We start from the raw sequence: 24,489 nt of genomic DNA on the forward strand, positions 1-24,489 counted from the left end.
GTTTGTTTACTTTCGTGGCTGTCAGTTTGCTGAATTTTTTGCTGTTATTTTGTCGAATATTTGCATTTTGAAGTTTTTTATAGTATACAAACAGTTGTTTTTACAACTAGTTTTATATTGGAGTTAGAAATTTTGTATTAAGTTTATGTTATTTTACGATAAATTTTGACAACGTACAAACCTAACCTCATTATTGACACAGTTGAATGCTTGTGGTTAAGGTACCGCCAAAGTGAATAAAATAACAAAAAGAAAATATGTTATTGAATTCTTTTATAAATTGTTTATTTATTTATTAATCAATGATAATAAAATAATTTATTAAGCAACTTCAAATGTAACTGTAATTATGCACCAAAATTTTAAAGAAAAACTTAAATTTGACATTCTATTTATTTCATAACGTCAAATTTTATACTGTAACCCGTGATCGGAATAATATCCACTTGCCGTTGCGTTTAGTAAATTTCCGACTTATTTCGTATGCTTTAAATGATGACGCACGGGTAAAGACTCGCGGACTCAACTGTAAAATGGTTTTAAATCGTCGTCATGGAAACCAATATCGTGGTCGTGGTAACCCATTATATTGAAAGTTTGGTTTTGACAACTTTGTCAAACAATTAATTTGTGTATTTTCACTTCTAAATCAAAATTGATATAACCCTATTTTTGTGGCATTTTTCCAAACGTACGGCCCTAGAAAAAATATTGTTCCTAACTCATGCGGAAAGTGTCTTCCCCGTTTTTTGTTATGAAAGTGTTATTTTTTGCGGAAAAAATAACTATTTCCTAACTAGTGCGGAAAGTGATCTTTTCACGCACGAGATTGCCGTTGACCCGAACGACGCGACAGCGGAGTTCGGACAAGCAGTCGAGTGCGGAGAAGACACTTTCCGCATGAGTTAGGAATAGCTATTTGTATAACAAGGGAGGAAAGTGCTACTTTTCCTCCCGAGAATGAAGTTTACTGCCCGACGCGTAGCGGAGGGCAGTAATCATTCGAGGGAGGAAAAGGCACTTTACTCCCATGTTATACATATGGTTTTTCCACCTTCCTCAAATAACAAGTCATTTTTTTATTTTTACTTAATTTATTTATGTAACTAACCAACAAAATTTATTAAAACTAAAACTAACAAGTAGGTACAATATAACTGTCAACTGTCAAATATAAGTCAAATTATTAATGTAAACATTGTTAAATCAAAATAACAATTTACTATTTTTTACCATTCTGCAAAATACAGGGTGTTTTATAAATAAACGGTAAAATGTTTAGATACTTTCGTAATAAAAAATAGATATTATACAGGGCGTCAATAAGTTATATTTCATGAATTAAATACCATGACGTCACTTTTACTTTTCCTCCCTGAGGAGGAAAAATATTTTCCTCCCTAGGGAGGAAAAGTACAACTTTGCTCCCTAAAATCAGGTCCGTAAAAGTATACTTTCGGTAGAGGTAGATGGAAAAAACATTTTTTCTAGGGCCGCACGTTTGGAAAAAAGCCACAAAAAATAGAGTTATATCAATTTTTATTTATAACTGAAAATACACAAATTAATCCTTTGACAAGTTTGTCAAAACCAAACTTTCCATATAATGGGTTACCACGACGACGATATTGGTTTCCATGACGACGATTCAAAACCATTGTAAATGTCTACAGATTTGACTTTTAAATATTATGTCAAAATAATTTTATTTCATCGAATTATCAGTAGTAATCGCATAAGAGCTCTAAAATTATCGAATTTTTCCCAAGTGACACTTTGACAGTTTTACTTTCACGACCCGAAGGGCAGTGAAATTATGTCAAAGTGTCACGAGAGCAAAACTTCGATAATAATTTTAGAGATCGAGTGCAATTTGCTTCGATTATTTCATGAATAAAACTGTCCAAAACCAAAATTTTATTGTAATTTATTTATGTAAGTACAAATTAGTACAATTAAACACACAGTTGTTATGAATTGAAAGTCATCACCTTTATAATTTTTAAAACATTAATTGTCATTAGTGTCACTGAATGTATTTTTTCGTAGCAACGAAAGGCATCTGACGTAATATACTTGACGACGGGATATTATCAAAAATTATCAGTTTAATTTTTATTTCTGTAGCTTTCTATTGGTCAGAATCTCCTATGAATGAAATAATCGCGCTAATTTCATTAAAACATGAACACAATAAGATAAATTTGAAATAAATTAGTAAATAATATCTAAATATTAGTTTATTGCATGTATTATAATATATTATAATGCCCTATTATAAAGTATTTTACTTTCCTGCACGCCGTGCCGGAAAATTTACTTTCACGCACGCCGTGCGGGAAAGTACAACTTTTGGAAACGAAATGCGTGCGTGAAAGTTGCTCTTTTAGCACGGCCGTAGAAAAATTACTATTTCAGAAAAAATAGAACGCTACAATATTCACGTGTATTATTTATCATATTAAATTTCTCGTTGGAACCATAATTGGATTTGATTTTATTTCCATGCCATTTTGGTTTCCCTAATTCAATTTCTCCGCATCATTCAATCTTTATCATACCAATAATAATTAATTTCACGAATATGTCATGTTTAACGTCTACCATAATATTTAATTTCATGGATTTTGCTCGACGAGTGAAATCATGCTCGAGATACATTTGTGTCATATACAGTGCGTCCCTAAAGTAACGCATAAATTCATTATTTCGTAAACCGGCGATATTAAGGAAAAATCCCGAAACAGGTCAATTTTTATTTTTAAATTCCGATTTTTTTGGCATATATATCATACTAGTGACGTCATCCATCTGGGCATGATGACGTAATCGATGATTTTTTAAATGAGAATAGGGGTCATGTGATAGCTCATTTGAAAGGGTATTTAATTCACTATTCACTAATATAAACATTAACATATTTATTTTTACAGGGTGTTCAAAAAAACATTTTTTTAATTAAAATAATTGAGACAAAAAGAAAAATGTATGCAATTTATTTAATTCAAAATACGTTTTACTGTTGTCAGAAAACAGGAAAAAATGTTTATTTGACAAATAAATATTGTTTTTCGCTTAAATTCAATGTTAAAGCTGCCACCCACCTGTCTCTTGGCAGTTTGAACATTTCGTTTAAACGAAAATGTCAAATAAATTTTTTTTCTCTTTACTGACAGTAGTAAAATGCATTTTGATTTAAAATAAATTACATATATTCTTCTTTTTGTCTCACTTATTTTAATTAAAAAAATGTTTTTTGAACAACCTGTATAAATAATTATGTTAATGTTTATATTATTGAATAGAGAATTAAATACCCTTTCAAATGAGCTATCACATGGCCCCTATTCCCATTTAAAAAAATCATCGATTACGTCATCACGCCCAGATAGATGACGTCACGAAGATGATGTATATGTCAAAAAATCGTAATTTAAAAATAAAAATCTACCTGTTTCGGGATTTTTCCTTAAAGTCGACGGGTTACGAAATAACGAATTTATGCGTTACTTTATGGACGCACTATATAGGGGAGTCAATGTATTATGTAGATCAAAAACTTGCATTGTTTCAGAAAAAATCAAACAAGCTTATACACTGACCAGCACGAAAATCGGGCACTCCAAAAATGGGTCATTTTTGATGTCTCGTTCCTAAACCTGTTGTCCGATTTAAGCAATTTTTTAATACGTTATAGCCTTATTTTTCACAATATCGCTGTAGTAATATTGTTGTTAGACAGGTAAATTTTCGTTGTATACCGGGTGTACCAATCAAGCTGGGTTTTTTCCCAATTTTCACAACACCTGTGGAATATTCTAGCCTTTATAAAGTATTAAAATTAAAATTTAACTATAACACCAGGTTTTCTTAACATTACGTTTTTTTATTTATTCGATTACGTTGGACAATAAAAAAGTTAGGGACTTTAACAACTAGCCACGTTCTTTATCAATACAGGGTATTTCTAAATATGTCCGACAAACTTTAACGGTTACTTCTGCATGGAAAAATAATGACCGTTTGCTTGATAAACCTATGTCCGCAAATGCTTTGTTTCCGAGATACGGGATGTTGAATTTTTCTTACAAACTAACGATTTATTTATTGCTCTAAAATCAATTGAGATATGCAAATGAAATTTGGTAGATTTTAAGAGGTGGTTATTGCGCAATTTTTGACATGTAATTAAAAATTTTACATTCACCATTGGCGTGCATGCTGGTAATATGACCGGGTGATGTGACCCGTATGCACGCCAATGGTGAATATAGATTTTTAATTATATGTCAAAACATGCGGAATAACTACCTCTTAAGACCTACCAAATTTAATTTGCATATCTCAACCAGTTTTAGAGCAATAAATAAATCGTCAGTTTGTAAGACAATATTCAACATCCCGTATCTCGGAAGCGAAGCATTTGCGGACATAGGTTTATTAAGCAAACGGTCATTATTTTTTCATGAAGAATTACCCATTAAAGTTTGTCGCACTTATTTAGAAACACCCTGTATTGATAAGAAACCTAGCTAGTTGTTAAAGTCCCTAACTTTTTTATTATGTAACATAAGCGAATGAATAAAAAACAGAATGTTAAGAAAACGTGGGGCTATAGTTAGGTTTTAATTTCAATATTTTATAAAGGCTAGAATATTCCACAGAGTATTGTGAAAATTGAGAAAAAAACCCAGTTTGATTGGTACTACCGGTATACAATGAAAATTTACCTGTCTAACAACAATATTCTTAGAGCGATATTGTTAAAAAAGAAGGCTATAATATATTAAAACAATTACTTAAATCAGACAACAGGTTCAGGAGATACGAGACATCAAAAATGATTTATTTTTTGGTGTGCCCGATTTTTGTACCGGAGAGAGTATTTTTCTAATACCTGGTTGCACCAGGCACCAACAGATCTTAACAATCGGCTCCCATAGTTAGTTGGAGTTTTATTGTTAAAAATTAACTCTTTAACTTTTTATGGTAGTTCGAGTGTAATAAATATAACCGCTACTTTACAGACCAACATTCACTCGCAAAACATGTTATCTCTCAATGACATTGTCTACTTTATTTAAAAATACTTAGCAGTAATTTATTGACCGAGTTAAACAAGGCACTGAACCAACACTTTGATCTTGTTATCCAAACTTCGTCACCCCTTTATAGAAGCACGATTTATGCCTCTTTTTCAATTTATATTTACCACCCGCATGAGAGTAAAACCCCGACACGTGAAATCCTCTCTACTGAAAAAAACCATTTTAATTAAAAACCCCGTTTCAGACAAAAAAGTCCGTTTCGGTGCAATTTTTCAGACGAATTTTTAATTACAAAGATCAAAGCTGCTATTCGTTGTGGACGAATTTTTCCACTGTCCTATTATCGCTAATTCTAATCATTAGTGGGAATCAAATTATTGGTAAAACAGAGCGAAATATCAGAATATATGACAAGATCGCCAGTTAGAATATCTTCGTTTTCGTGTTGGCATTTTGTTTGTGGTAGCAACCGCACAGTGCGGTACTTAGAAAAGTCCAACTAAAAAGTTTTCAACAAATTTTATGCCAATTTATAACCAGCTATTCTGTAATATTCCAAGAAATTATTTGAAAAACTCCGTCGTTCGATACAGAGATGTGAAAGGAAAATGCAAGGAAAAGAAAAAATCTTACCTCAAGTACATGTGAAACAACACAAAACAACTGTACAATAATTGGCCGGTGTATGGGGAAAGGGATAAGTATAAGTCGAAAAATGCGCAAAATGAGCTAAGTACAACATACCTTCCAAAAATGGATATTACACCTACAAGGCACTGAACTAACACTTTTGATCTTGTTATCCAAACTTCGTCACCCCTTTATAGAAGCACGATTTATGCCTCTTTTTCAATTTATATTTACCACCCGCATGAGAGTAAAACCCCGACACGTGAAATCCTCTCTACTGAAAAAAACCATTTTAATTAAAAACCCCGTTTCAGACAAAAAAGTCCGTTTCGGTGCAATTTTTCAGACGAATTTTTAATTACAAAGATCAAAGCTGCTATTCGTTGTGGACGAATTTTTCCACTGTCCTATTATCGCTAATTCTAATCATTAGTGGGAATCAAATTATTGGTAAAACAGAGCGAAATATCAGAATATATGACAAGATCGCCAGTTAGAATATCTTCGTTTTCGTGTTGGCATTTTGTTTGTGGTAGCAACCGCACAGTGCGGTACTTAGAAAAGTCCAACTAAAAAGTTTTCAACAAATTTTATGCCAATTTATAACCAGCTATTCTGTAATATTCCAAGAAATTATTTGAAAAACTCCGTCGTTCGATACAGAGATGTGAAAGGAAAATGCAAGGAAAAGAAAAAATCTTGCCTCAAGTACATGTGAAACAACACAAAACAAGTGTACAATAATTGGCCGGTGTATGGGGATAGGGAAGAGTATAAGTCGAAAAATGTGCAAAATGAGCTAAGTACACCATACCTTCCAAAAATGGATATTACACCTAGACGAAAAGAGATATAAGTCATTGTATACAAATTTACGTGCGACTTGATGTGTATAAAATAATATAACTGACTAAGAATGAGATTTTTAAAGTAATAGTCGAAGAGTTAGAAGCGGATTTTGTGCGTGATAAGTAATATAAAAAAACTATACGGGGATATGTTGAATTAGTTGTGTACATGACTTTCACCAACGGCCGGAAACCACAGTGGCGGCCGAGGGTAGTTATAAGGCGTCAAAGTCGCGGTTTTTATTATTTTTTTTATGACGCTCATGATCGAGATAGTGCACCAAAATTTGGGAATAAGTAGGTCATGACGTACCTAAGTAAAATATCTAGGGGCGGAACACTGCGTAGCCGACCAAGGGGTGGGGGTAGGGGTGAATAAAAAAAAATATAAAGGGTTTTTTGCGACGTTCGTGATTGAGATAGTGGACCAAAATTTGGAAATAAGTAGACCATGACATTACTAAGTAAAATCCCCTGAGCCGGAAACCATAGTGGGGAACGAGGGCAGTTATAAGGGTCAAAGTCGCCGTTTTTATTATTTTTTTTGTGACGCTCATGATCGAGATACTGCACCAAAATTTGGGAATAAGTAGGTCATGACGTAACTAAGTAAAATATGTAGGGGCGGAACACTGCGTGGCCGACAAAGGGGTGGGGTAGGAGTGAATACAAAAAATATAAGAGGTTTTTTGCAACGTTCGTGATTGAGAAAGTGCACCAAAATTTGGGAGTAAGTAGACCATGACATAACTAAGTAAAATCCTAAGAACCGGAGACCGGAGGTGGGGGACGAGGGTAGTTATAAGGGGTCAAAGACGCCGTTTTTGTTATTTTTTGTGACGCTCATGATCGAGATAGTGCACCAAAATTTGAGAATAAGTAGGTCATGAGGTAACTAAGTACAATCTCCAGAAGTGAAGCGCTGCGTGGCCGGTAAAGGGGTGGGGGTAGGTGTGAATATAAAAAATATAAGGGGTTTTTTGCGACGTGCTAGATTGAGATAGTGCACCAAAATTTGGGAATAAGTAGACCATGACTTAGCTAAGTAAAATCCTCAGAGCCGGAAACCGGAGTTGGGAACGGGGGTAGTTTTAAGGGGTCAAAGTCGCAGTGTGTATTATTTCTTTTTTTATTAGCCCCTGGAAATTTTTATTAGTAAAGTCATTATCTACTTATTCCCAAATTGTGGTGTACTATCTAGATCACGAACGGCAAAAAACTCCCATATATTTTTATAGTCACCCCTGCCTACCACCCCTTTGTACCCCAAGGAGCGTTCCGCCCCTGGAGATTTTACTTAGTTACCTCATGACCTACTTACTCCCAAATTTTGGTGCACTATCTCCATCATGAGCGCCACAAAAAAAAATAATAAGAACCGCGACTTTTACCCCTTATAACTACCCTCGTTCGCCACTTTGGTTTCCGCCCCTGGGGATATTACTTAGTTATGTCATGGTCTACTTGTTCCCAAATTTTGGTGCACTATTTCAATCACGAACGCCGCAAAAAACCGCTTACATTTTTTTATATTTACCCCTGCCTCACCCCTTTGTTGGCCACGCAGCGTTCCTCTCCTGGAGATTTTACTTAGTTACGTCATGACCTACTTATTCCCAAATTTTGGTGCACTCTCTCTATCATGAGCGTCACAAATAAAAATAATAACAAACAGGACTTTGACCCCTTATAACTATCTTCTTCCCCACTCTGGTTTCCGGCTCTGGGGATTTTACTTATTTATGTCATGGTCTACTTATATCCAAATTTTGGTGCAATATCTTAATCACGAACGTCGCAAAAAACCCTTATATTTTTTATATACATATACCGCTACCCCCACCCCTTTGTCAGCCACGCAGCGTTGCGCCCCTAGAGATTTTACTTAGGTACGTCATGACCTACTTATTCCCAAATTTTGGTGCACTATCTCGATCATGAGCGTCATAAAAAAAATAACAAAAACCGCCACTTTGACCCCTTATAACTACCCTCGTCTCTGGTTTTCGGCCGTTGGTGAAAGTCATGTACACAACTAATTCAACATATCCCCGTATAGTTTTTCCATATTACTTACCACGCACAAAATCCGCTCCCAGCTCTTAGACTATAATACGGGCTTATAATGTATACTTACATATATGTCATAATAAAGGAAATATTCTGTGAATAGAGGTATATGTTCACATATGATCAAAAGCGTTCCAATTTTTTTCTGATTTGCATTTGGGTTAATAGATATAAGTCAGATAATGTAAGGGATATTTTTCCAGATGCATCTGGTCACGAGGATAACTAGCAGAGAATAATTATCAGTAAATTACTAGTAATAATTAGTTATGTTTTATTTGTACCTAGGCTTTAATAAAAAAAAATGCTTGTGAAAAGAGGCATATTTATGTTCAATTTTTTTCAAAAAATATTCGATAAACTACATAAAATGTGTACTTGCGTCAGAATTAAGTCATATACAAAAGGTAATACACATTTTATTGAAAAATAAAATAATATTGTATTTACGTCACCTTAATCACAAGAACCCGTTTTCCCAAAATTATACTTTTTGAGATATATCTCTTTCCCCATACACCCGCCAATTACAACAGAATAAAAACAAATACATGCATTTGCAAGAAGAAGAATTAAAAACGAGCACTGGAAAAACATCAAAAGAACTAAAACAGAATATTTATGGTTTACAAAAAGAAATATTGAGTTTTGATGGACCTACACAGATTATAAAGAGACGTTGACAAAAAATGACGTTGTCACCACAAACACCTCCTCCTCATTCCTTGAGCCCTTGTCAGGAAATGGTGACACTCTAAATACACTGGGAAAACCTTTTTTGCTAATTTAGGTCTGACACTTGTTTTTCACTAAGTTTTGACATCTAAATCTGAGAATATTCTCAGATTTTGTCTATCACGTGAATTTTTTAAACTGAGGTGCCCATTGTAACGGTACCAAACTTATTTGAAATTTCTATCTAGTTTACATTTGTAACACTTTCGTTACACCCTATATGTCATAATCGTTGAATGCATATTTGTTTTCAGAGATTGTTGTTGAGTCTCGCAAATCTATCGCTTTAAATCCTGCCAACATCACAGATCACAAACAGAAATCTTATCTATACGTAAACATAGGATGGGAACAAATAAAGGTTCTTCTCAGAACCAACTGACTAGAGATCTCGGACCGTGTATCCGAGTCTGTCACCTTAACATCGAGGGCATAAGCCAGGCAAAATGCCAAGTGTTGCAAAAAATCCTACACGATAACGACGTTGACCTGGTTGCCATACAAGTGACCCATACTGAAGACAAAGTCCAGCTTGATTTAAGGGGAAAGATACCTGGCTACGATTTACTGGGAGCCACCATTGATAAACATTACGGCGTCGCAACCTACATTCGCTGCAATATAGAAAATGGTTTCCTACTTTCTGCTTCCAATGAAAATAATATACATGAAGTAGTCACCAAGATTGGAGATATTACCGTAGTTAACATATACAAACCTCCAGCCACTACATGGAACCCAGAAGTGCTAAAGACTCATCCACATCCTACTATATACATCGGCGACTTCAACAGCCACCACGAAATGTGGAAGTACACCACGAATGATGAAAATGGGGAGGCACTAGTAGAATGGTCCGAAGAGCAAAACACATATCTAGTTTTTGATGCCAAAGACAGAGGAACATTTAAATCAGCTGCATGGAGAAAAGAATATAACCCAGACCTATGTTTTGTCTCAAAAGATACCAATGACAGACCACTAACAACTGCGAGAAGTGTCCTTGCAGACTTCCCACATACTCAACATCGTCCGGTGCTTATCACCATCGGAATATCAATTCCAATAATTAGATCATATCCTCGACCCAGGTGGAATCTTAGAAAAGCAAACTGGAAGAAGTTCTCTGAACAACTAGACCGGATCTTGAGCTGGGTCCCTCCAACCAGCAAACATTATGAGAGGTTTGTGGGCGCAGTAATAAGCACTGCCAAGAAGACCATCCCTAGGGGGTATCGCAAAGAATATGTGCCTGGATGGACTGAAACATGTGAAGACTTATACACGAAGTTTCTCGAAAGTGGTGACCGAGAAATAGCCGATGACCTTTTACACAACATCGATACAGCTAGACGCCAAAAATGGATAAAGACTGTCGAAAACCTTGACTTCAAAAAATCAAGCCGGCAGGCATGGTCCTTGTTGCGGAAAATTGGAGGAGCTAACCAGCTAGAATCCAGAGAGTCTAAAATGTCTCCTAACAAGGTTGCCTCCCATATAGTATCTCTATCCAGAGCTCCACGAGATCGAACACATACTACCAACGTGAAAAGAGACTTAAGGGCATTAAAACAAATGAACAGAACGAACTCCGAATATTCAGCAAGAATACTTATTTCTGAAATCACACATGCGCTGAAAGAAATGAAATCAGGTAAAGCACCTGGCTTTGATGGTATCCATCCAGAGTTCTTGATACACAGTGGTGCATACACGAAACAGTGGCTTGCAATGTTCTTTAATGATATACTTCAGTCAGGTAACATTCCTTTCTCACTTAAGCGAACAAAGATAATTGCAATTCCGAAACCGGGCAAATCAAACGATAAGCCAGAAAACTACCGCCCCATAGCTCTACTCAGCATGGTATATAAACTATTAGAAAAGCTTCTCCTCAACAGAATTAGTCACAGGATACTAGAAAATGTCCCCATTGAACAAGCTGGCTTCCGCCCTCATCGAAGCTGTACGGACCAAGTGCTGTCATTAACAACTTTTATAGAAGCTAGTTTTCAAAAGAAACAAAAGACAGCAACAGTATTTATAGATCTAACAGCAGCATATGATACTGTTTGGAGACAGGGATTAATATATAAACTGGCCCGCATTATCCCCTGCAAAAAGATAATTAACCTCATTGACAACATGCTGACCAACAGAGCCTTCCAGGTTATAATGGGAAAGGAGGCGAGTAGACAGATGAAACTTAACAATGGTCTTCCACAGGGTTCTGTCCTTGCCCCTTTACTTTTCAGCCTCTATATTGCTGACATGCCTGAAACCGAATCCCGGAAGTTTGGATATGCTGACGACTGGACCCTTGCAACAAGCCACCAATCTTTAGAAACTACAGAAATCACTCTCACGAATGACTTATCCATCCTCAGCGAATACCTTAAGAAATGGAGACTACAGCCAAGTACTACAAAAACTGAAGTATCAGCTTTTCATCTAAACAACAAGTTGGCAAACAGAGAATTGCGAGTGTATTTTAATAACAAGCTGTTAAAACACAATAAATACCCGAAATACCTTGGGGTTACTCTAGACAGAACGCTCACATTCAGAGAACACCTGACGAAAACAGCAGCAAAATTGAAAACACGCAACAATATAATACATAAACTCTGCGGCACTACATGGGGGTCCACAGCATCAACATTAAGATCCTCTGCTCTTGGCCTGATATATCCGGTGGCAGAATACTGTGCTCCAGTGTGGCTAAATAGCAGGCATACCCACCTGGTCGACACCCAACTAAACCGTACTATGCGTATGATAACAGGCACAATTAAGCCCACACCTACAATGTGGCTACCTACCCTTAGTAATATAGCACCACCCAACCTACGCCGCGAACATGCATTGGTTAAAGAATATAACAAAATAATGGACAGTCACCAGCTTCTAGTCCACAACGACATCCCCGATATTCTTGGAAACCGTCTCCGATCCAGGTTACCCCCTCTACAATCTGCTCAAGCGCTGCAGCAATCCAACTTTGACTTAAATACCCGATGGAGAGAAGATTGGGAAAGTAGGACAGATCCGCATTACCATAGTCTACCGGACATCATAGGGAAACCTGGCGAATTTGAACGTCCCCGTAAGATTTGGGCAGCCCTTAATCGAATTCGAACAAACTGTGGAAGATGCGCCGACTCCCTCCACAGATGGGGTAAACTCCCCTCTCCTTCTTGTGACTGCGGCGCTGCAAGACAGACGATCAGTCACATTGTTCAGGACTGCCCACGCAGAGCATACACAGGCGACCCTATAGACTTTGTAATGGCAACCGAAGGGGCAATCGAATATATAAAAAAATTGGACATCTGTTTCTGATGCATTGTATAATGCATAAATCTAAATATATTTCTGTGATATACTTAAGCCATACGCTAAATAAATAAATAAAATCGCTTTAAAGTGTGTAGGAATGACGTAGTTTGTTTCTCACAGTATTGAATCGATAAATTCTTATTTCCTCGATTCTCATACGTGTTCATATCTCTATTTTTTTTTAATTTATCTAATAACCGACAAAGGAATTTTGGTCATAATTATTTGGTAAGTAGTCTTAAAGTCGGGGTTTTATTTATGTTAGAGCTAGAATGTTGATATAATAAATTCCATAAGCTCTGAGTGTGTTTATGTAATCCAACAAGTGTTATTATAGCTTACTTAAGCATTTTCCATGAGAACGGGCCTTGGCTGTGAATGCCTCCAAGTCAGCGTTTTTTTTTTGTGAGAAAAAAAGGCGGTACGAAATATTGAGATCTGCTTGTTTGTTTTTTTTTTGTGATTAGTCGAGCTGTCTTGGTATGCGTTAGAGGGCTTAACTCGAGGCATAATTTGCAACTTCTTATTGGTTGAGATTTGATTGATTGAGTGTCAAGTCGGTTAATTGGTCGTTGGATTGTCTATGGGAAAGATCGTGTGATGATTTTGGATAGGGCGTTTTGGTTAGAGTCTGAGGAGAGAAGATTCAGTTCCATCTGGGCCGTCTTCAAGTTTAGTTTGGAGTTGCAGTCAGTTCCAGCTTAGTGTGTGTGTGTGTGTGTGTGTGAAAAAATGGCTTGGATGCGGGCCCGTTAGCCACAGATTTTTATTTTATTTTTACCTCAATTTATTAGTTTTGTTATATTTTTACCTATTTCACTTAAATGACTATATTTGTTTCTTTCAAGTAGTTTATGAGTAATTTAAATATTTCCATTTTATGACAACTTAGTAGATATTCTATACTAATTGGAAAATGAACTTGTGTTTGTCGCAAATTGTAATATAATTGATTTATATATCTCTGGTTAATTTTGCATTCAAAGAAAATATGATTTAAATCTCTAATCGAAACATTATCACAAAAACAGACTGATGAATTAATTATTCCTAATTTGTGCAGATGTGCCTCATATTTTCCGTGTTGAGTTTTTAATCTGACGATAATAGAAATATCTTGCTTTGGCAGGTGTCCAATAATAAATATTCAGAATTCATATTCGATATTGAACAGAATTATTTTATCACCCAGTAGACCGCACGAATTTATTTATTTTATATTCACGCACGTAGATTAATTAGTTTAGACACAAATTGGTCAATTATCAACAATATAATTTGGAAATGTCACGAAACTGCTGACAAAAGTAGAATTATTTACCTTAATTAGATATACAAATCACGGGGGACTAGCGTCACCTATGACCCAATTTAAGCTTCTATAAAACTAGGCTCTTGGGCCTAGAAAGAGAGTTCTCATTCAGTCTTCAGCTAATCGCGTATCATTTATCAGTTACAGTGTTCGGCGGTTCTCCCGGGATTGAAATATATCCTTGTGTTCGTCTATATCAATAAACGTATTTATCGCTACTCACGTCTTTTACATCCTACGTATTTATACATGGTCCTTATCGAGAAAAAAAGGAGGCCTACAAGTACAGTCCACACCAATCGAAATCAGTAGCAAATAGACGACACTAGGCCCGGGAGAACAGAACCCGAGCGAAGCAGAAGCCGTATCCAGAAAAATACAGGTCAGAAGCCGTATCCAGAAAAATACAGGTCAGAAGCCGTATCCAGAAAAATACAGGTCAGAAGCCGTATCCAGAAAAATAACGGTCAGAAGCCGTAACCAGAAAAATACAGGTCAGAAGCCGTATCCAGAAAAATACAGGTCAGAAGCCGTATCCAGAAAAATACAGGTCAGAAGCCGTATCCAGAAAAATAACGGTCAGAAGCCGTAACCAGAAAAATACAGGTCAGAAGCCGTATCCAGAAAAATACAGGTCAGAAGCCGTAACCAGAAAAATACAGGTCAGAAGCCGTATCCAGAAAAATAACGGTCAGAAGCCGTAACCAGAAAAATACAGGTCAGAAGCCGTATCCAGAAAACTACAGGTCAGAAGCCGTAACCAGAAAACTACAGGCCAGAAGCCGTATCCAGAAAACTACAGGCCAGAAGCCGTACCCAGAAGAGTTACTGCAGATCCAGAAAGAAAACTGCAGGTCAGAGGGCATATCCAGGTGCGCATGCAGAGCCAGTCCAGAAACATAAAAAAGAAAAAAAAACCGTAAGTTTTTGAACAAATTAACATTTTTCCAACTATTTCGTATCGTATAACGCAATATTCTTTCCAATTTTAAACCGAATTATTCGACCTATACATATTTACAAAAACTTTAGTGCATTCTATACAATAGTTGCCATTCAAATAAATTTAAATATTTACTAACTATTTACTCTTTTATTTTTGTTAACTATATTTGCCTATATTTATTTATTGATTCTAACTATATTTGCCTTATATATTAACTATACTTTGACTATATAATAATAATAAACGGTTAGCCCTACAAATATTTACTACCTACCTATTTCTTTATGTTACAAGTTGATAAAGAAAAAACATTATACCCTAATAATTTCATAGTGCTTGGTATTTCATTTACATAATTTTAGATCGCATTATTTTAAATACTCATCGTAATACAGAGGTTGTATTCTTATTATTCTATTTATAACTGTGCAACATAATACTTTGATTGACATTAACCCACATATAACACTGACCTACAGATAAATAAGCAAACCTCAGCAAGGTCTACAGAATTACTATTTACGATTCAGCAAAAGGTGAATCACAGTAAATTGAAAATATAAATAGTTACGAAAAAATACGGTAAAAACATTTATTACTGCATAAAATAGAAAGTACGTGGATTTAAACATGGAAGCGTTACAGAACAAGCAAGCTGAGCTTGGAGGAGAGATTTCTAAACAGGTGTCGTCTCTTAAGAGAGACCCTGGATCTCGCAAGAATCAACAATACATTAAAGAGCGTCAGGAGAGATTAGAGGATTATTGGACAAGGTTTGGGCATAACCACGAGAAATTATTAGATAGCGGAGTAACGAAAGACAAGTACTTCGAAACAAAATACTACGAGCAGGTTTTTAAGACATATATTGAGGGAAAAACCCTATTGGAAGAATATGGAAGAATATTGAAAAGAGGAAAGACAACAAAAGGAAAGGAGATACAACTAAGAAAACAAAAAATCGAGGAATTATTACAAGAATATGAACAGGAGTTGCAGTACGATGAAGAACTGCAAGCAGAATTGAAAGAACACATGGAGAAAATAAACACACTCATCATAGAAGCAACAGTAAATGATGAGCTAGACGTTATAGACAGTGACGAAGTAGAGAGGATAGATCAGCTAAGGAGGAAGGTCAGGGAAACGATAAAGAAAATGCGGCCTACAATGCAACGACCAGACAGCACACAGAGAAGAGAGGGAGTAACATTACCGCAGGTAAAAATCCCTGTGTATGAAGGAAGATATGAAACGTGGAGAACTTTCCACGATCTGTTTACAAAGGTAATACATGAAAACGAACAGTTGTCGAGAGCAAAGAAGATGCAGTACCTCAAAACACAAGTAAGAGGGGAAGGCCACAGGATGATACAACACTTGCACATATCCGAAGCCAACTACGAAGTGGCATGGAACATGTTAAAGGAAAGATATGAGAATCCGAGGATGATACTGTTTAAACTAATAGACAGGATGTTACCAGCACAGGAAGTAAAGGATTCTTCCGCTAGAGCACTGAAATCACTACATGACACCTTCCATGAGTGCCTGGAAGCCATAGGAGGGTTGGGAACAGACACGGAAGCGTGGAGCCCATTGATAGCGCGAATTAGCATAACAAAATGGGACAATGAGACAAGGAGACTATACGAAAACCACAGCGGAGACAGTAGAGAGATACCGACGTTCAAGTCAACACAAACGTTTCTACAGCGACGATTCCAAACACTGGAACTGCTGGAGTCAGAAAAGAGACAAGAGAAACAAGGAGGAACGGGTAAGAAAACAAGAATGGGTTGCGTGATATGCAACGGAGATCACGGAGTACCATACTGCAGAGAATTTCTGGAACTCAAGGTAAAAGACCGGAACAGGATAATACGAGAAAAAGAATGGTGTGCGAATTGTCTAGCACATAAGAAGGAGAAACAATGCTTTTCACAGGTTAGGTGCAAACACTGTGGCGGAGACCACCACCAAACGTTGCATTATGAAACAGGAAACACAGGCAACAGAAGAAACACAAATGAAACAAGAGGAGAACAAATACAGGAAAGAAATGGAAGAGAATCAAACAGTAGAAGAAACGGGTACCAATCGGACAGGTACAGAGGAGGAAATAATTATTCCAACAACGCCAGAGAACAAAATAACGGAAGACGAGACAATACGCAAGGGAACAATGGGCAAAGAAACAACAACACACAGCAAAGAGGACAGAACTCAGTTAACTGTGCAAGCCATAAGGAAGGTGAAGCATTACTAGCCACAGCAGTGGTACGCGTAAGGGATGCGAATGGAGAGCCTCACATAATGAGAGCATTGATCGACCAAGGGTCACAATGTGCATTTATAACGGAACAAGCGGCGACGGCGCTAGGAACAAAAAGGCAGCCAATACAGGCGACCATATCCGGAATAGGCTCGTCAGGGGAAAAGACAGCCAACTGGAGTATGAAACTATTGATCGGAAATCATTACCAAAGTGACTTCGAGATGGAAATAGAGGCACTGGTACTACCGAAAATAACAAGGGATTTACCGGAACAGGACATAGTCCTACAGGATTACAACGAGAAGAATGTGCTACTGGCAGACCCAAGATACTACAGGGTAGGAAAAATAGACTTATTGCTAGGAGTAAAAGAATATAGTTACATATTGACAGAAGGGATGCACAGAAGAAGTAATGGACTACTAAGTCAAAACACCAAACTAGGATGGATAATTTCGGGGATAGCGAAAGAAAGGGAGACTACTAAAGCAGAAGTATGCTGTATGATATCCAGACAAGAAATGGACATACAAATAAAGAAATTCTGGGAATTAGAAGAAGTGAATCAAGAAACAAGTTTATCAGTAGAAGAGCAAGAATGTGAAGAAATGTATCGTCAGACACTAAAAAGAAATGAAGAAGGTAGATACGAAGTGAGAATTCCGTTTAAGGAAGACGTCACAAAGTTAGGAGAATCTAAGCAGCAGGCATTCGCCAGATTGATGCAACTTGAAAGGACGTTCACAAAAGACAAACAGTTAGAAACGAATTACAGACAATTCATGGAAGATTATGAAAACCAAGGTCATATGGCAATAGCGGAAGTCCAGGGAGGAGGTTACTACCTACCTCATCATCCAGTGAGAAAGGAGGACAGCACTACAACAAAAATAAGAGCCGTGTTTGATGCATCAAGTAAAAGCTCATCAACAGTAAGCCTAAATGATATTATGCACACGGGGCCAAAATTACAACAGGATTTGACAGATATACTATTGAGATGGAGATCCCATAAGGTAGCATACTCAGCGGATCTGGAGAAAATGTTTAGACAGATCAGAATGGCAGAAGAAGACCAAATGTATCAAAAAATACTCTGGAGAAAGAACACAAAGGATCCAGTGCAAGAATATAAATTGAAGACGGTGACATACGGTACGGCCGCAGCACCATTTTTAGCATTAAGAACAATACAACAGTTACAAGAGGATGAAGGAGGGAATTTCCCTACAGCAGCGAAAATAATAAAAGAAAATATGTATGTAGACGATATATTAGGAGGAGCGGAGACGTTAAAAGAGGCAGAAGCAGCCCAAAAGGAACTAATACAAATTTTTAAGAAAGGTGGATTTACACTTAGAAAATGGTTGAGCAACGAAGAAAAAATAATGGAGAACGTACCGGAAGAAATGAGGAATGTACACTCAAAAGCATTCAAGCAAGAAGAAATACGAAAGACGTTAGGAATACATTGGTCACCCAAAGAAGATACAATCAGATTAAAGATAGAAATAACGACGACAAAGAAAATAACGAAAAGACACATACTGTCAGAAGTAGCAAAACTATATGACCCATTAGGATGGATAGCACCAGTAGTAATTCAGGCGAAAATGTTCATACAAGAACTTTGGGAGCAAAAGACCAGTTGGGACAAAGAATTAACTAGCGCGCAACAAAGCCGGTGGAAAGCATATCAGGCACAATTAATAAATCTTGAGAGAATAACATTATCCAGGTGGAACAATTTAAATAAAACAAACAGAGTAGAACTACATGGATTCGCAGATGCGTCTCTGAAAGGATATGGAGCGGTTATTTATTCTAGGGTATTAGACCCGGAAATTAAAACAAATCTATTAATAGCAAAATCTAAAGTCGCACCATTGAAAGGGAAAACGACATTACCAAGATTGGAATTGTGTGCCGCGGTACTATTAGCAAATTTAATGAAGAAAACCCTACAAGCATTGAACAGGGAGAACATGGCAATATATGCATGGTCGGACTCAACAATAACCTTGGCTTGGATAAAGGGATCATCAAAAAGATGGAAAATGTTCGTCGCCAACAGAGTAGAGGAGATAAAAGGAGTTATAGCGCCAGAAAATTGGCATAAAGTGGATACGAAAGAAAACCCAGCGGACATCCTCTCACGTGGAAGTACCGCTTCAGAGTTATTAGAAGCAGAGTTATGGTGGAAGGGACCAACTTGGCTAACGAGTAAAAAAGCACTGAGGTTACCGGCAGAGGATATACCTGAAACAAATGAGGAGGAAGTCAAAACGAAAGTAACGACGCACATGGTAACGATAAAGGAAGACATATGCGAGAGATTCTCGAATTTAGAAAAAATGAGAAGAGTGGTATCATATTGTATGAGATTTGCAAACAACTGCAGAAAGAAGGACAAAACTCAAGGACAACTTACAGTCCGAGAATTAGAGGAAACATTGTTAAAAGTGATAAAACTCACACAAATTAACAACTTCAAGCTAGAAATAAATAAACTGGAAAAGAAACAGCAACTAGACAGGAAAAACAAATTAGCATCATTGGTACCGTTCCTGGATAAACAAGGGATTCTAAGAGTCACCGGAAGGCTAAGGCACACGAAGCTACAGTACGCGGAAAAACATCCTATAATTTTACCTAAGGACAGCGCATTAACAAAGTTAATTATATCGGACAGTCATACAAAAAATCTACATAGCGGACTACAACAGACATTACAATACATAAAGAGGAAATATTGGATAACAAACGGAAGAAGAACCGTGAAAAGTCAGTTAACTAAATGTATAAAGTGTAGGAGGTATAAAGGACAAGTAGCACAACAGTTAATGGGAGACCTGCCGGAGGACAGAGTGAACCCGAGTCATCCTTTCACGAATACAGGGATAGATTACGCCGGGCCGATAAAAATAAGTACTACGAAAGGCAGAGGACAAAGGAGTTATAAAGGATACATTGCAGTATTTGTGTGTTTGTCAACAAAGGCAGTACATCTTGAGGTAGTAAGTGATATGTCTACAGATGCATTTATTGCGGCGTTCAAAAGATTTACGGCACGCAGAGGACAGTGCGTCAACATTTACAGTGATAACGGAACCACATTCGTAGGAACGGCAAACTTACTAAAAAAAGAAAATCAAAACCTAGAGGACGAGATAAAACAAGGATTAATTGCACTAGGCACCCAGTGGCACGTCATACCTGCATATGCGCCACACTTCGGAGGATTGTGGGAAAGCGCCGTGCGAATAATGAAATATCATCTGAAAAGAATCATAGGGGAAACAGTACTGACATATGAAGAACTGAGTACGGTGCTAACACAAATAGAAGCCTGTATGAATTCGAGACCATTATGTGAATCATCAGAAGACCCAGAAGGAAAAATAGCAATCATACCAGCTCACTTCCTTATAGGGAAAGAAATTGTATCACCGAATCGGGAAGAAGAGCTCACGACGTACTTGAAGATGCCAGCAAGGTGGCGAATATTGGAAAAAATAAAAAGGGATTTCTGGAAGATTTGGAGGCAAGAGTACCTGCAACAGTTACAACAAAGGAATAAATGGCATAAAACACACCCAAACATAAAAAAAGAAGAAATAGTCATAATTAAGGAAGAGGATACACCTCCAGGTAGATGGCCACTAGCAAGGGTAATAGAAACACACCCTGGAGCGGAGGGATTAACCAGAGTAGTGTCAGTGAGAAAGGCAAACGGGAAAATAACAAAAAGACCTATACATAAGCTGATAAAATTAGAAGAAGAGAAACAGGAAAAACCAAAGAATTCATCAGGATCAAGATGGAAGAAAATATTAATCGCAATAATGTTTTTAACACTATTGAAACCCATGAATGCAGAACTGTATAAAATATATAATCCGGAACCAGGGTTATTTACTGAAGACCTTGGAGAGGTTTACATAGATCGAGGAACATTCCGAATAAAAGTGCTAATCGAAAAAGGAAGAGTTCAAAAGGAGCCTCAACTGATAGGAAGTATGATACAAGGCATACGGGATCTGTGCCAAGAGACTAAAATCGTAAATTGTAAGGAGATAATAGGGAAGTTAGAGGAAGGACAAAGGAAGGCGGAGTCAATAAGTGAAGCGTTGACAGTAGAAATAAAAGGAAGAGAAAAAAGAGGAATATTAGGCACAATATTAACCTCCATATTTGGAGTGAACGACGAAGCCTATGGTGACATTGAGACACTAGACAAAAACCAGAGAGAATTAATAAAGGGGTCACAGCATTAGGCAAAGATAATGTTAGAGACAATAACGTCAATAAACCACACGGAGATGAGGATAAATGAACAGATGAACAAGTTTAACAAAGCACTATTCACAGGCCTACAAGAAATATCAAAAGGACTCAATGAAGTAGAAGACAAAGCATTAAGACTAGAAACCGAATATAGCACGTTACGAATACAAACCATAGCATTACAAGTTACGGAGTTCATGAACGAATATATTCAATTTTACGAGGGAATATTAAACCTGCACTACAACCACGGCCATTTCGTTGATATAATAAAGCCGGGTCAAATAACCAAGTTAATAGAAAGAGCGGGGAAGATACTACCACAAGGAGTGGAAATACGACGACAACCCATTATAGAAACAGAGGTCAGCCATGACGACAAGTATATAAAGGTCATCGGCTACTTCATAGTGACAGGGAGAAATAATTACAGCATGCTCAAGATCACCGCGATACCACTTAAGGTCGAGGGGTCGGTGTTGCATTCGTTTGTCGCCCCAAGAAATCTACTGATTGTAGATTATAACACTCTCCACTACTTCGAATTGACCGCAGAAGATAAAGCAAGATGCTTACAGCTGGCACGGGCACAGATAGCGTGCTCTCCAACGGCCGTAATGAACATGGATACCAAACCAAACTGTATACTGGAAGAAATTTATGAGCGATCTAAGAATAGCACATGTCCAGTGGTTACCCGGGCAATACATCAAGCTCAGTGGAGTAAGATGGGTACACCCAACCTTTGGTTAATAATCACACCGATTCCGATACACCTGTCCATTATCTGTGATGGAAATCGGAACGAAAGAGTTCTGGAGCGAGTCTCATTTCTGAAACTCTCGCCCCGATGCATCGCCCAAACGAAAAACATTACATTACTCCCCACTAGCAGCGGGGTGGAGACAGCGATAACCAGCTACCTGAAGACTCCGATCACTCCTGTAGCGCAGTTGCTGACGATGCCAAGACATCTGTTAAATACGATTCAACCCACACACATTAACACACAAGGCGATGAATTCCGTACTATACTATTGGACGAAGAAAGTCTGGAGCAAGAAGTAGCGCATACGCCCTGGCGAAAGATACATTAGTCACATTGGACTTATTTAACGGCCACCGGGGTGATTACTTCGATTGTGGTGATTGGTCATCAATTATGTAGAAGTTTTCGTTTTGTGTTACTAGATTCAACACCCTAGTTAAAGCATGAAGTTTGCTTCCATTCTAATATTTTTTATTCCGTTTAATGAACTATAAAACAAATCATTTTAATATTTTTGTTCGAGTAGAACTAATTTGTTTTTGAGAATGCAGAATGCATACAATGCTGCAATTTTTCTATACAGATTTTTCTATGAACTATGGTTTCATCAATTATGTACTGTTGCTGTATCAATAATTTATAAAGTGACTTTAAAGTGAAGTGAAATCGCGCCTTGGACTCAACAACCACCAAGAAGGACCACGAGAATGATTGTAACACAAGGTATAATTTTTTGTTATGCAGAACTTTTCTTTCATTTTTTTTTGTTTGGAAATCTCGATCTCAATTTGTAACACCATGAGATCACAGATTCATAAATTCATTTTTTTTTGTTCTAATAAATAAGGTTTGATTTTCAAAATACAAATTTATTATTTCTTTTTTCCTTCTCTCTTGTATCGTAAGAACAATAAAGAATTGGCTGAATAGAGAGTAGATAAGGTAAGTCACGACATATTTGTTTTCATATAAAAGTATTTTTTTACATATTTTTTATTTAAATATGTTTTTGTTTATTTTGATTTTTCTATCTTTCCTTTATTTCTATTTTTTTGTATAATTTTTGGTTCCCACAAGGTAACCAGTGGCGCCCAATATTTTATTTTTTTGACATCCTTATTCTGATTTTTCTGTTTTTTCATTTCTAAGCTAATAAGAGTATACTAACAACATCCCTTAAAAATCCACCCCACATCTCTTCCGATTCTGAGCTACTAGGCCATGTCCTTCATTGTGTAACATCCCCTAATATGACATATCAACATTTGTCAAAATTCTATTCCCTTTTCATGTTACACCATTGAATGCCCATGTGCTCACTTTATGAGGTGTCAATGCTATATCTTGATCACCAAGTTTCACTTTAAAATATGCAAAAAATGCTTGTCTGACAAATATACTGATGTTTGTTCTTTTGACTGGGAATGGTAAAACGGCCACATATTATATAACAAAATGAATCGGGGTTGTTTTCGCACTTACGACGTCTAGGAGCAGAGGTAGCCATAAGCGAACTTTTCAGTTCAAACACACTAAGTCGTTCTATACACCTCAGTAACGAAATACAAAATACTGCTAACTGACTCACAAAGTTTCACCATAGTATAAGAAACGTAACTGAACAGGAAAGTCTAGACCAGTTGCAGATATCAGCGCGTCATTCCCAGCACCCAGTGATCATCAGCACCCACATAGAAATCGAGCGTGACGTGATAGAAGAAAACTAAATACAATTTTCAAACCAGCATGTCTAATTCTATAGAAAACAGCTAAAAAATCTAACTTAACAGAAATTGAATTTCAAATTGTTCCCCAGTGATATTGTTATAGTCGGTTCGCTAAACTCAGACACAACTGGCTACTGATTTTAGTAAGTAATTTTGCCAATTTGGTAAAATTGACAAAATTACTAACTATTTAGTAATTATTTTTTTTGCCAAGTGAGTTTGCCAAGTGTCTGAGTTTAGCAAGTGGCCGAAGTAATTTAGATACTTTACGGTAAGTTTATGACACGTAGTGCGGCGGATATGTGAAACAATTGCACATTTAATGATACAAGCAAATAATTTGGACCACATATACTACACATATAAAGGTTCAAATTAAGATATAAGGCCATCTCAGATTTTGCCTTTTAGAAAAATGGCGGGCATTCAAAAGTGGCCCCTATACATATGTGTTTAATATTACCATAACTTTTGAACGAAAAGTCCGATTTCAACCAAAT

Source organism: Diabrotica virgifera, chromosome 1 (assembly GCF_917563875.1).
Source record: "Diabrotica virgifera virgifera chromosome 1, PGI_DIABVI_V3a".
NCBI lineage: Eukaryota > Metazoa > Arthropoda > Insecta > Coleoptera > Chrysomelidae > Diabrotica > Diabrotica virgifera.